Raw genomic sequence first — 11,630 nt, forward strand, 5'->3', positions numbered from 1 at the left:
TGAATTTCTAGTTTGATGAGTCTCTAGAGGGCAGAAAAGGAAGTAGAGTATAGACAATAAGAATTTCCAGTGTAGGTTTTGTTTGTTTGTTTATTAATAAACAACCGGGAAGTTGTAAAGGGGGTGACATTATCATTAGACTACTTCCTGTTCAATTGGGCATCAAGATACTTGGGACAATCTTGATCTTCATCCTCAGGATGTAACCAGGTGCTGCAGGTCCTGGCTCCATAGTTAGGGGCTGGTAATCCTGTAATAGTAACTGGTTAAAAGTCTGGTTAGAAATCGTCTAGACCTGTTGAAGAAATCTAGACAAGAGGTTTACAAGACAGAATTAGTAGGGCTAAGAAAAGGAAGAAAAGAGGGGATAAGAAGGGTAGCATCCAGTTCCACATCTGAGTTTCAGTGATCCACTGGCTAGAGGTATCAAGCTGCTTCTGGTTTTGAAGATCCATTTGGAGTTGTTGGATCTTATCTTTCACTTCACCTGATTGGTTGACATAGAAACTAGATTCTTCCCCAAGAAAGAGACAAAGATCATCTCTCCCTGCTGTGAGTAAATCTAATCCTCTCTGATTTTGTACTACCATGATGGCCAGCGAGTCTATTTGCCCCTGAAGGGTAAGGATGGTCTGAGCTACCCATTGGAAATCCTGGGTGAACTGTGAGGAAAACCGATGGTAAATATCTAGGGAAGTAGTTGGTCCTGCTGTTCCGGTGGCTGTACCTGCCCAGGGCTGCTAGAAAGGGCATTATTTGGATGGCTTGTTTGTAATGCCGTTCTGCTATGAACTTGGGAGTTGGCAAGGGTTTTTCACCAAGTACAACCCCTAATTTAGGAAACAGGAACAACAGGGCCAAAGTCCCAGACCACCTATCAGGTAAGCAGTGATAAACTTGAGTTCCACAGAGAACAGAGGCATTGGAATGTTTAGACATAGGGGCTGGGTGATAGTACCAAGGGTAATGGTATTGTTGCAGTCTGCAGAATCCAGGGTGCCCACAAGGTGTGTTCCTGAGGGGTGACAGCAGTCTGTATGTGAGGGGAATGTGAGAGGGATAAAGGATGGTAGTGACATTTGGCTTGGAGCAATTAAGCTAAGCCAGTGAAGAGACTTGGGTGCCTGATACCAGGGTTTCTATAGAGGTGAGAGAAAACTGAGCTCTAGGGGGAGGGTCTCATCCAGAGGAAAGGACTGGAAAAGGAAGCTTTTGTGGCTCCTTTTTGTGGGGAAGACAGGAGGAGAGGACAGGAAGGGATGCTATAACCCAGTTGGGCCTAAGGAAGCTGCCTGATTGCAGCTCCGAGGGTCAGGGAGTGTGGTCAGGAGAAGAGGGCCAGCTGTGGACAGAAAGACCATGGCTGGGGTACTTCCACTTGCAAGAGTACTGGAGGAGTGCCGGACACTCAGTGGACACTTCCTCAGACCCAGGGAAACGTTTACACCTACCGCAGGGGACCTCACCTAATTGCCATTGTTGGAGGGGATGCTGAGCAATCGGTGAGCTGAACGGTGAGTCTGTTGCAGATGGACTGGAGAAAAGACATAGGGTCCCAGTGTGGCTCAGACTCAAGGGGAGGGCACAGCCACGGAGGAAGGCTATCTTGGGTTTGGGAACCAAAAATGCCAGTGTTAGAACTCTGATTCTAGGGACAAAGTATGTTTCTTTGACTCTGGGTTCAGGGTCAGGGTGGGTTTCTTTGGCTCTGGGTTCAGGGTCAGGGTGTGTTTCTTTCACTGGCTCTGGGTTCAGGGTCAGGGTGTGTTTCTTTCATTGGCTCTGGGTTCAGGGCCAGGGTGGGTTTCTTTCACTGGCTCTGGGTTCAGGGCCAGGGTGGGTTTCTTTCACTGGCTCTGGGTTCAGGGCCAGGGTGGGTTTCTTTCACTGGCTCTGGGTTCAGGGCCAGGGTGGGTTTCTTTCACTAGCGCTTTTACCTTACAGTTTTCCATGTCAGCTGAGCTAAAGTTCTGGCCTGGCACATGCGTAGGTGCTTTTATTGGAATGTGGGCCTCTTGAGCACAGTGAACACATGACCCTGAGAACCTTCCAGAACCTCCAGCAGTGAGTGACTGATTTGCATCTTGTGACTTCTCTTATCATCTACATGCTGGAGAACTTTGCCTGCAACTGTAGACTAGCTTTCTGTTTTAAGTTCATATTCATTGTACTTAAGACATCTAGTTGGGCAACTTACTAGTGATCCAAAGCTGTGTATGACTAACCTCATCATCTCTGCCCTGAATTGCTCTTCCCTTGGGTTTTTTTTTATCGGCAACTAACATAGCTTCTGCTCACTTAGTGCTGGAAACTTGACTCAGTACATCCTCTCTTCTCATAGCCTACCAAACACAAAACTTCTGAATTTCTTCATATACTTTGAAGTTTTTTTTTTTTTTTGGTTTTTCGAGACAGGGTTTCTCTGTGTAGCTTTGCTTTTTGGTTTTTCGAGACAGGGTTTCTCTGTGTAGCTTTGCGCCTTTCCTGGAACTCACTTGGTAGCCCAGGCTGGCCTCGAACTCACAGAGATCCTCCTGCCTCTGCCTCCCGAGTGCTGGGATTAAAGGCGTGCGCCACCACCGCCCGTCGAGGTTTTGTTTTTAACCTTTTCCCATCTCTGCTTCCATTTATCACTTTAGGCCATCATCGTTTCCCTGACCATCTCAATAACTAGATCTCTGTACCCCAAGCACTATGGGATGCAGACTTTTAAGTGTGTAGGTCATATCATTTCAGCACCCTGCTTAATATATTAATGAGCTTCCCAGTGCTCGCAAAGTCAATTCTAAACTTGGTCCTATCAGCCCTCATGTGTTCCACTTTCCCTCTCATGTACAGGTTCAGGGTATTTTGGCTTTCTTCATTCTAATGAAGCCCAACATTCACGCTTGTGGGGAGGTCTCTGCAAACACCGAGGCTGGCAGAGTAACAGTTTCTGTGAGGCAAGAAGGAAACAGGTTCAGCATGACTTAGTTAGCCAGTGTTGGCTTACACTTCTAGACTCTGACCCTAAACCATTTATTTTTGAAACATTTAAACACAGTACAAATTTGGAAAAAAGTTTCCTTGTGATAATTATCACAATAAAGTTTAAGGTATAACTACATCTAAACTCATTTGCAAAGTACCTGTGACCTCTTCCACAGAGTGGGATCTATTGACAGAGAAACAGCGCTCAAGATACAGGTCTAGGGAAGAAGGATATGGATAAGCATAATAGTCTGGAGGATTTGGGTGAAGCCTGGATCTACACATAGCCAAGATCACCAGGTTACTAGCTACATCCATTCCCAGATTTCTGGACAGAAACAGGTATAAATCTCTTCTGTTGAGGAGAAAAGCATGCATGTTTAACATTTCTGGTTTCTCTAATGCTGTGAGCACAAGGACCCTGTGTCCTCTACACCTACTTAATTCCAATTCATTCTTTCGGTTTCATTGTTAACATCACTTCCTCCTCCATGTCTGTCCTTTATATGTTTCTACAGTTTTCCATATTCCTTTGCAGTCCTTAGCATAGGTGTAAGAGTGATGCAATGTTCATCTTTCCAAGAGCGTTTGGACTGCGTTGTCAATGTATGCATGTATTCCTAGCAATTAACACAAGAACGTCTAGATAGCAAGCACTCAGCAATAAATATTAGTTGAAGGACCAAAGGAATGAGTAAATACACATCCATTTTTTCGTTTAATTAGCAACTCATTTTCATGCATCTCTTTGAGCTACAGATTTTGAAAGACCTTATTACACTACAGGATATTTTTACACAGTTGTGATAACTCATAAAATTGTTAAGATTATTCATCCACTCTTCTAAGTAACAAATATGTAATGAAACTATGTTGAGAAAGAGTGGAGGGTTGGGAGTATAGCTCTGTGGTAGAGTATTCACCTAGTGTGAGACTGTACATTTAATTACCACCACCACCACCACCACCACCACCACCACCACCACCACCAGCATATACAAACATACACATTATCATCATCATCATAAATTTTATAAATAACATAAAACACCTACCATTGGCACAAGGTTTTTAAATGACATAATATTAAATCAAAGTTATCAATTTGAAGGCAACAGTCACTGGTTCCCTTTATTTTAACTTCAGTAGTGTATCTGGCCCAATTAAACTATGACTTTGAGAATGTTATGGTTGCTATGATGTTTGAACAGGCTCATGTGTTTCAGCATCATATCCCTAGCTGGTGCTGCCGTCTGGGGAGATTGCAAGGCCTCTCAGAGGTGGGTCACTGAGGGCAGACCTGCGGATGTTACAGCTCAAGATTCTGCTTCTGGTCTCCTTCTCTGCTGATTCCTGCTTCTGTAATGTGCTGTCACTTTTTCATGCCTTCTTCACTGTCATGGGCTTGTGCCCTCTGAAACCATTAACCAAAATAAGACCGTCCTCATTTGAGGTTTTTCTGCCAGGCACTTGACCACAGCAACATGAAATGCAACTAGCAGCAGTAATTTTTCTAAAAGTCCTTAAAGTTATTCTAGTGGGAATTCGTAAAGAAGAACTAAAGATTTGTTACGGTTCTCTACTCCTCCTTTCCTTTTTCCACCCTTCCCTTATTTTCTGTCTTGGCATTTTTTTCTATTGATGTGAAGGCCATGACGAAAGTGACTTATGAAAGAAAGTGTTTCACTGGGGGATGGCTTTCAGTTCATGACCATCATGGTGGGGAGCTTGGCAGCAGGCAGGCCTGGTACTGAAGCAGCGGCTGAGAATTTACATGTTGGGACAGCAACCATGAGGCAGAGAGAGAGAGTGCGGAGGGGCATGCTAACTAGAAATGGCCTGGGATTTTGAAACCTCAAAACCTATCCTTAGTGACACACACCTCCTATTCCTTCCTGAACAGTTCCATCAACTGTGGCTCAAGCCTTCAAGTAGATGAGCCTATGAGGGCCATTCTCATTCAAACCACCACATATTATTATTATTATTATTATTATTATTATTATTATTATTATTTTGTGAAATTAAAGTTCAGAGGTCCTAAGCAGGTTGTTCTATATTAGCGGTCTGTCAGTACTTATATTGACAGTTTGAAAATAGAAGTTAATAAATTATAATGCTAAGCCACTGAAATCAACCATCCCTTTCCTCCAAATACAGATGTTCTTATGGGCAGTGGAAACAGACTGGTCCATCAGATCAGCTGGTGAACATTGCCAGGTGCCTCATCTGATCAGAAGAATCTCCTTGGGATGCTTGCTAATCATCCTGATTTCTAGGCTTTTATTTGGGATATTCTGGTGTGATAGGCTTGGAACAGGATCCAGAAACTGGAATTTTTAATAAGCACGTAAGCGATCTTATCCTGTTATGTTTGGGGATCATTGGCTTAGATGATGTCATAATTTCCATCACCAGGTGCCAGTAAAAGGGCCATAAAGAACCAACCTCAGCGAAATGATTTGGGTTCACACCCAAGGATGGAGGCCAATGTCAAAGACCAGGGTGTAGAAGTAAGTCAAGGTGTGCTGATAAGTGAAGGAGAATGAAGACTTGAAAGGCAAGGACCAGTACAGGGCCCATTTAGAAATGAGTTGGCAGTGTGCTGGCAATGGTGTCTTTAAGCAGAAATGAACAGTGATCTCACATTGGGTGGAGGCCCAGATAGAAGGATAAGATCGGAGGCATTTATTTCTCTGAAGAGTTCTGACTATTCCTGCAGCTGTAAAGGATCCTAAGCAGTCCATGAGTAAGACTGCATTGAAGACTCTCTGAGCACAGCACAGAAGTGTAAGATACGGAACACCATGCAACAGAATGACCACCCTTGAGAAACAGACTCCAGCAGCCACCACAGTTAAAATGGAAGTGCAAGGCAGTTTTATGATAGACCACCGGGACTGTGAGCATCATTGACAGGAAAACCCTGATAAGGCTACAAGAGTTTGATAGTAATTTTATACAGGAATTTTGACAGACTCGGGTCTCAGGATGGACAAGATCTAGACAGACACACAAAGAAAGGCATTAACAAACAAGGAAGCCGTAGAGTGAGAGACATGAAGAAGCAGGCGTCTACTCAGCAAAATGTAGGAGAGTGGAGTATTTAATGGAGGGAGAAGAGACAAGGAGTAGAGAGAAATGATCTGGGAAGCATCTTGAATGTCACATAGTGAAATTTAAATATGTTCCTTCAGAAAATAAGGATTTATTTGTGTCTTTCTTGGATCATCATTCAAGGATGAATGTTACAGTGTTTCTTGAATAGGCTCTTGCAATGAGTAGGAATAAGGTGTTGTTAGTAAAAAGGGAAAGAAACAGCTGAATAGCTTGCATGGTGCTGAGTGAGGGGCTTGGCAGAGAAAGCAAGGATGAGGGAGGCAATAAATTGGGACTTCATACATTTTAAATTCACATTCTGCAGTGTATTTTTGTGGTAATACCATTTTTGTTCATCTACCTGTCCAGGTGGCATTTAACAAGATGTTATCCTGATAGTCATATCAAGGCTTAAGATGAATGTCCTAGAGGTATCATCTTTTTCACTATGAGCCTCTTCAAGTCCTCCTGGGCATAGAGTAGGGCACTCAAAAATAGCTATATAGCTTTTAGATCACTTAATATGTATAATATTATACTAATTAGATTATATCTACTCTCCCCTTTAATCCTTTCAGAAGTCTTGTAGTCTGGTAGAAGATGACTTCCTTCATTAGGTACACATCACAGGTCAAGTAACTGGGTTTCTGAAAAGTTAATTATCCTAACGATAAACAGTGGACAGGGATTCAAGCATTTCGAATCTAGGGAGTTGTCTTTTAACTACTATACTATATGGTCAACTTGATGTATTAATGGTATATATTACTGCTATTATTATTCCTGGGTAAATGGATGCACATTCCTGAATCCACTCATTGCCTAAGTCAGTTGACTTGCCTATAAGAATTGCATATGCTACCTAAGACAGACAAATCACAAACTAATGAACAAAGCTGGAAATTCTTGATTGACAATTCAAGTTTATTTCTTCTCCCTTTCACATGTGCAAAAGTCAAGCTTAAACACTAAGTGCTAACTAAGTGAAGAGACAAAATACAAACAAACGGGACTACCTTAGAACAATTACACAAGTCTCACGACCATATTTTAATTAAAATACAGACAATTAGCCCCTTAACATGCAAAAGTGACCCTGAGAATATGGATTTGGTGCATTAGACTCAGTGATGGAGACTGTCTCGGGTGTGGATGTAGGACACACAGTACTGAGTGACGGCCGAAGGACAAGCAGTGTAGGACAGAGGTCAAGGACTTAGAGCACAGAGCCAGGCTGAGACCAAACCATGGCCCACTGCAAATGGTTTCTGACTTACGCACTTGAGTTTTCTCAGCTGTAGCATACGGAGAGTCACAGTTGTTAGGAGGATTAAATGCATTAATGCACTTAAGTGCTTGAAATCCAGGCAATCTAGCTTCTAAACTCGAGCTAACAACCTTCAAGCTACATCAGCCTAGAACTGCCATCATCATTATTATTATGTGGTTATGGTTATTACATCATCATGTAAAAACATGAGTGACTTAAGGAGACACTAAAGAAACCCCCCAAGGTTACAGTGATCTAGGCTGAAAAGCTAAGAGCCTTTATCAAGGCAGTGGCTTTAAAAGTAGGGCAAAGTGGCACACACCAGTAATCCCAGCACTTGAGAAGCTGAGTCAGGAGGATCATGAGTTTGAGGTCAGTCCAGAACACATAAGACCTTGTCTCACAGGACTGTGAGGGGAAATGTGTTCAACTCACATTGCATACTCGGATGAAAATCTCTTTATGGAACAGTGTGATGTACAATGGCTATTGTACACAATGAAAAAGATCAAAGTAAAGTCTAACTAAAACAACAGCAACAAAAACAAAAACCCAGCAACAATACCCCAAACCCAAACAAACAACAACACAATCAGGGATGAAAGGAAATGAAAAGCTAAGGTGGCTGCTGGACCGTCACTGTGTTGTCATTAAGCAGCTGAAGGTGGAAGGAGACACACGTCTCGTGCCATGATGCCAGTGTGGCACAGGAGCAGTCGGTAGACGTGGAGTACTGCTGCCCCCACCACAGTCTTGCTAAGAACGCTGGGGTCTGGGTGCAGGCTTGGCTCAAGTGTCATGCAGAATACTTTCACAGTTCATGACTGTGGTACATTTCTTGACTTTCTTAAACTGACCTACTGTTTTGATTTGGTTTGGCTTAGTTTTTGTTCTCACTGTGTAGCCCAGGCTGCCCTCAAACTCATAATCCTTCTGCCTCAGCTCTTTAGTACTGAAATTACAGGCACATACCACTATGATTTGTTAAACAAGCTGACTCTTACGTGCAGTCCAAAAATGTCACAAAGGTTGGTAATCTTACTGTTGAAGTGGCCAAATGACTCTTTCAAAGCCATTTTTATCAATGCTAATACTTCCATTAATGCTTTTTAATAACTTATCCAATGTTCATGAGATTATGTTCATTATCATTTGATTGTTTTAGCAGAGCATAAATTACTAGGGATCAAAGCCGACACACACACACACACACACAAAACCCAGCCCTTGTTTCTTGAGATTGCTGTTTCCCTTAGTTCAGAGTTCAGTTCTTTATGGGTCCCTTTAGAAGCTGGACATTCCTAGAAGGTGACTAGTGGGGTGATCATATCTACATCAGAGCCTAGCACAACTTTCAGCCTCTCAATGTCATTACAGTGACTGGTGAAACGTGCTTCTGAGGGAAACAGCTGGGTGAAGACCCACCTCTCCCCACTCTCAGCAGGGCTTAGGTAGCCCCTGGCTGATCTGGAATTCACTCTGAAGACCAGGCTGGCTTCAGATTTGCTGTGTGGTTAGTGATTTTTAATATTGGCTATAAACATTAGGAGCCGTTGTGACAGTGGCCCTGAGCTTTGTAGATGTCCCACTGCACCCGTTACCTGTACCCACTCGATGCCAGTAGCAGTTTCATTCTCCGAGTTATTACAACTCAAAGTGGTCCTGAACACTGCCACATTTCACCAAAGGGGAAAATAACCCCCAATTAAAAGCCACTTAACCATCTCACTGCCAATTTTAAGCCCACATGGAGTGAGAGCTTATGACACACATGCTCCATCACCAAGGGCTTCCAAGATGGTTGTTTCTTACATATGATATGATTATCTAACAACTGTATGCTTTTACAAAGTGAGCTATTTATCCAATCTGCAGGATATGTAGAAAATATGTACAAAAAAGTACACAGGAGACGTGCTTTTTGGTAAGCATCTCACTGACTGTCCTTTAGCAAGTACTTTGAACCTATCGATCGAGACTCTTAGGTAACTACTACATCCTTGGCACCATTTCCACCCACCAGGCTACAAACACGTTCTATACTTTCAAGGAACTTTCCCAGCTGGGCATGGTGACACATGCCTGTAATCTCAGCACAAACGAGGACGAGTCAGGGGGATAAAGGCCAGCCTCGGCCAGGTAGTGATTCCCCCCCCCCAAACAAACCAAACCAAACCAAAATCAAATACAACTCACAAAGAATTATCCATCAACTGGAGAACGAGACAAGGCAACAGTAAATTCTGTAGTGCAATACATATTATAACCAAGATGTGGAACTGTGGGAGCTCAGAGAATAGCTTCCTAAGGAAATCAGAGAGAGCTTCTCAGGGGAAACACAGTGGAATTTACCAGACCCGGAAAGGGAATGAAGTCCTAAGCAGGAAACGGCCTCTGCACATGATCAGAGGCTGTTAGCATGTGTGCAGATTGGAGAAGGGGAGTTAGGACCGGCTGGAAGGAGACGGGGAGGAGTCAGTGAGGGCTGGGTGTTACAGGGGTTTGAAAGTAACAGGCATAGATCTGAGTCCAAGCACACCCACTTCAGAGTCCCAGGGATACCTGTTGATACCCAGGTTCTAGCATCCTAGAGTGATGAACTGGGACTGGGACAGATTATTAAGATGGGGAAACATTCCCAAGAATGGGAGTAAACTAGTAAGTCTTTTTAAAGAACAGCCCTGTCCTAGGAGCCCCATAACCCTTTATGGGATATTTATACAGTAGCAGCTCTAACACATTACTATAGCAGTGAGCTTTTCTTGACCATGCTCTGTTTGTTGTAGGGAGCGTACGTGGGGAAGGGCTTCCAGACTTTCTCTGCCAACTAGCTTCCTTTATATGTTAATTTTTTTTTCAAGACAGGGTTTCTCCATGTAGTTTTGGTACCTATCTTGGATCTCACTCTGTAGACCAGGCTGGCCTCAAACTCACAGAGATCCTCCTGGCTCTGCCACCTGAGTGCTGGGATTAAAGGTGTGCACCACCGCCGCCTGGCATGTGTTAATCTTAATAATGTTTTCTCCAGTATCTATCCTCCTGTCACAAGCTGAAGGCTTCCTATGCAGCTCTGGCTGACCCGGTATACACTATGCAGACAACCCTAGCTTCTAACTTGCAGCAATCCTCCTGTTTCAGTCTCTCACGTGATGCAATTACAAGTATGTATCCTCACTTCTTGCTTGCACTTTCCCCCTGTAGGCTATGAGGAAACCCTTGGAATCTTAACAGATGAGAGTACCTGTGCTCTCATTCAGAAGTCATCTGGTCAACTTCAGTTTTCCTTAATGGGCACCAGGACCTGGCTTTGCCCACTGAGATGTTTGTTAACTACTTAGACACATACATCTGTGATGTTTAGGGGGAAAAATACTAAGATAGTAAATCCTTGGGCTCCCTCATTCAGGTTCAAAGTTAATAAATTTATGATTAAATCTCTGATACAGTAAAGATTTTGTTCAAAAGAGGGTTTCTCTGCGTAGCCTTGGCTGTCCTGAAACTTGCTTTGTAGATCAGACTGGCCTTGAACTCAAAGATCCACCTGCCTCTGCCTCCCAAGTGTTGGAATAAATGCATGTGCCACTGTGCCCAGCAAAAGTTTTTAATTAAAGCAGTGAAACTCCTTTTGGAGATCTTGAGGCCAATAAAGTGCTACATATCTATAAGTATCTATAAAAACTCAATCTCAATGACAAACTGCACCTTCAGTAGGTCAAGTGTGCTGAATCACTTTAAGAACACATCTAAGACAAGTGGGTATTTGATGCCATGGAAACACTAGGTATGCTTCTCTTTTCTCCCCTTCTCCATCTCCTCAGTAATTCCTTACTAAGCTGTAATTGAACAGTGGTTAACCTAATGAGTCACACAACAGGCATTTGTTCTTGTTACGGAGGAGGATGAATTTAAATGAAATTAATCTCACTGCCTGTTGCTTTGAATTCAGAAACTCTGTTTGGATTTGTCTTTCCCTTGAGGGCTGTTTTAGTCTGGGCTCCCTAGAGGAATAAAATTTGTAGAATGAACACACACACACACACACACACACACACACACACACACACACACACGGTATTTGTTAGAATAGCTTATAGGCTGTGGTTCAGCTAGTTCAACAATGGCTGTCTACCAACAGAAAGTCCAAGAATCGAGTAGGTATTCAGTCCATGAGGCTAGATGTCTTAGCTGGTCTTCAGTATACACTGGAATCCTAACGAAGTCTCTAATACCAGTGAAAGAATAAAACTGCCAGAGAGAGAGTTAGGGCAAACAGACAAGGGCAAAGAGCTTC

Source organism: Peromyscus maniculatus, chromosome 13, assembly GCF_049852395.1.
Source record: "Peromyscus maniculatus bairdii isolate BWxNUB_F1_BW_parent chromosome 13, HU_Pman_BW_mat_3.1, whole genome shotgun sequence".
Classification (NCBI taxonomy): Eukaryota; Metazoa; Chordata; class Mammalia; order Rodentia; family Cricetidae; genus Peromyscus; species Peromyscus maniculatus.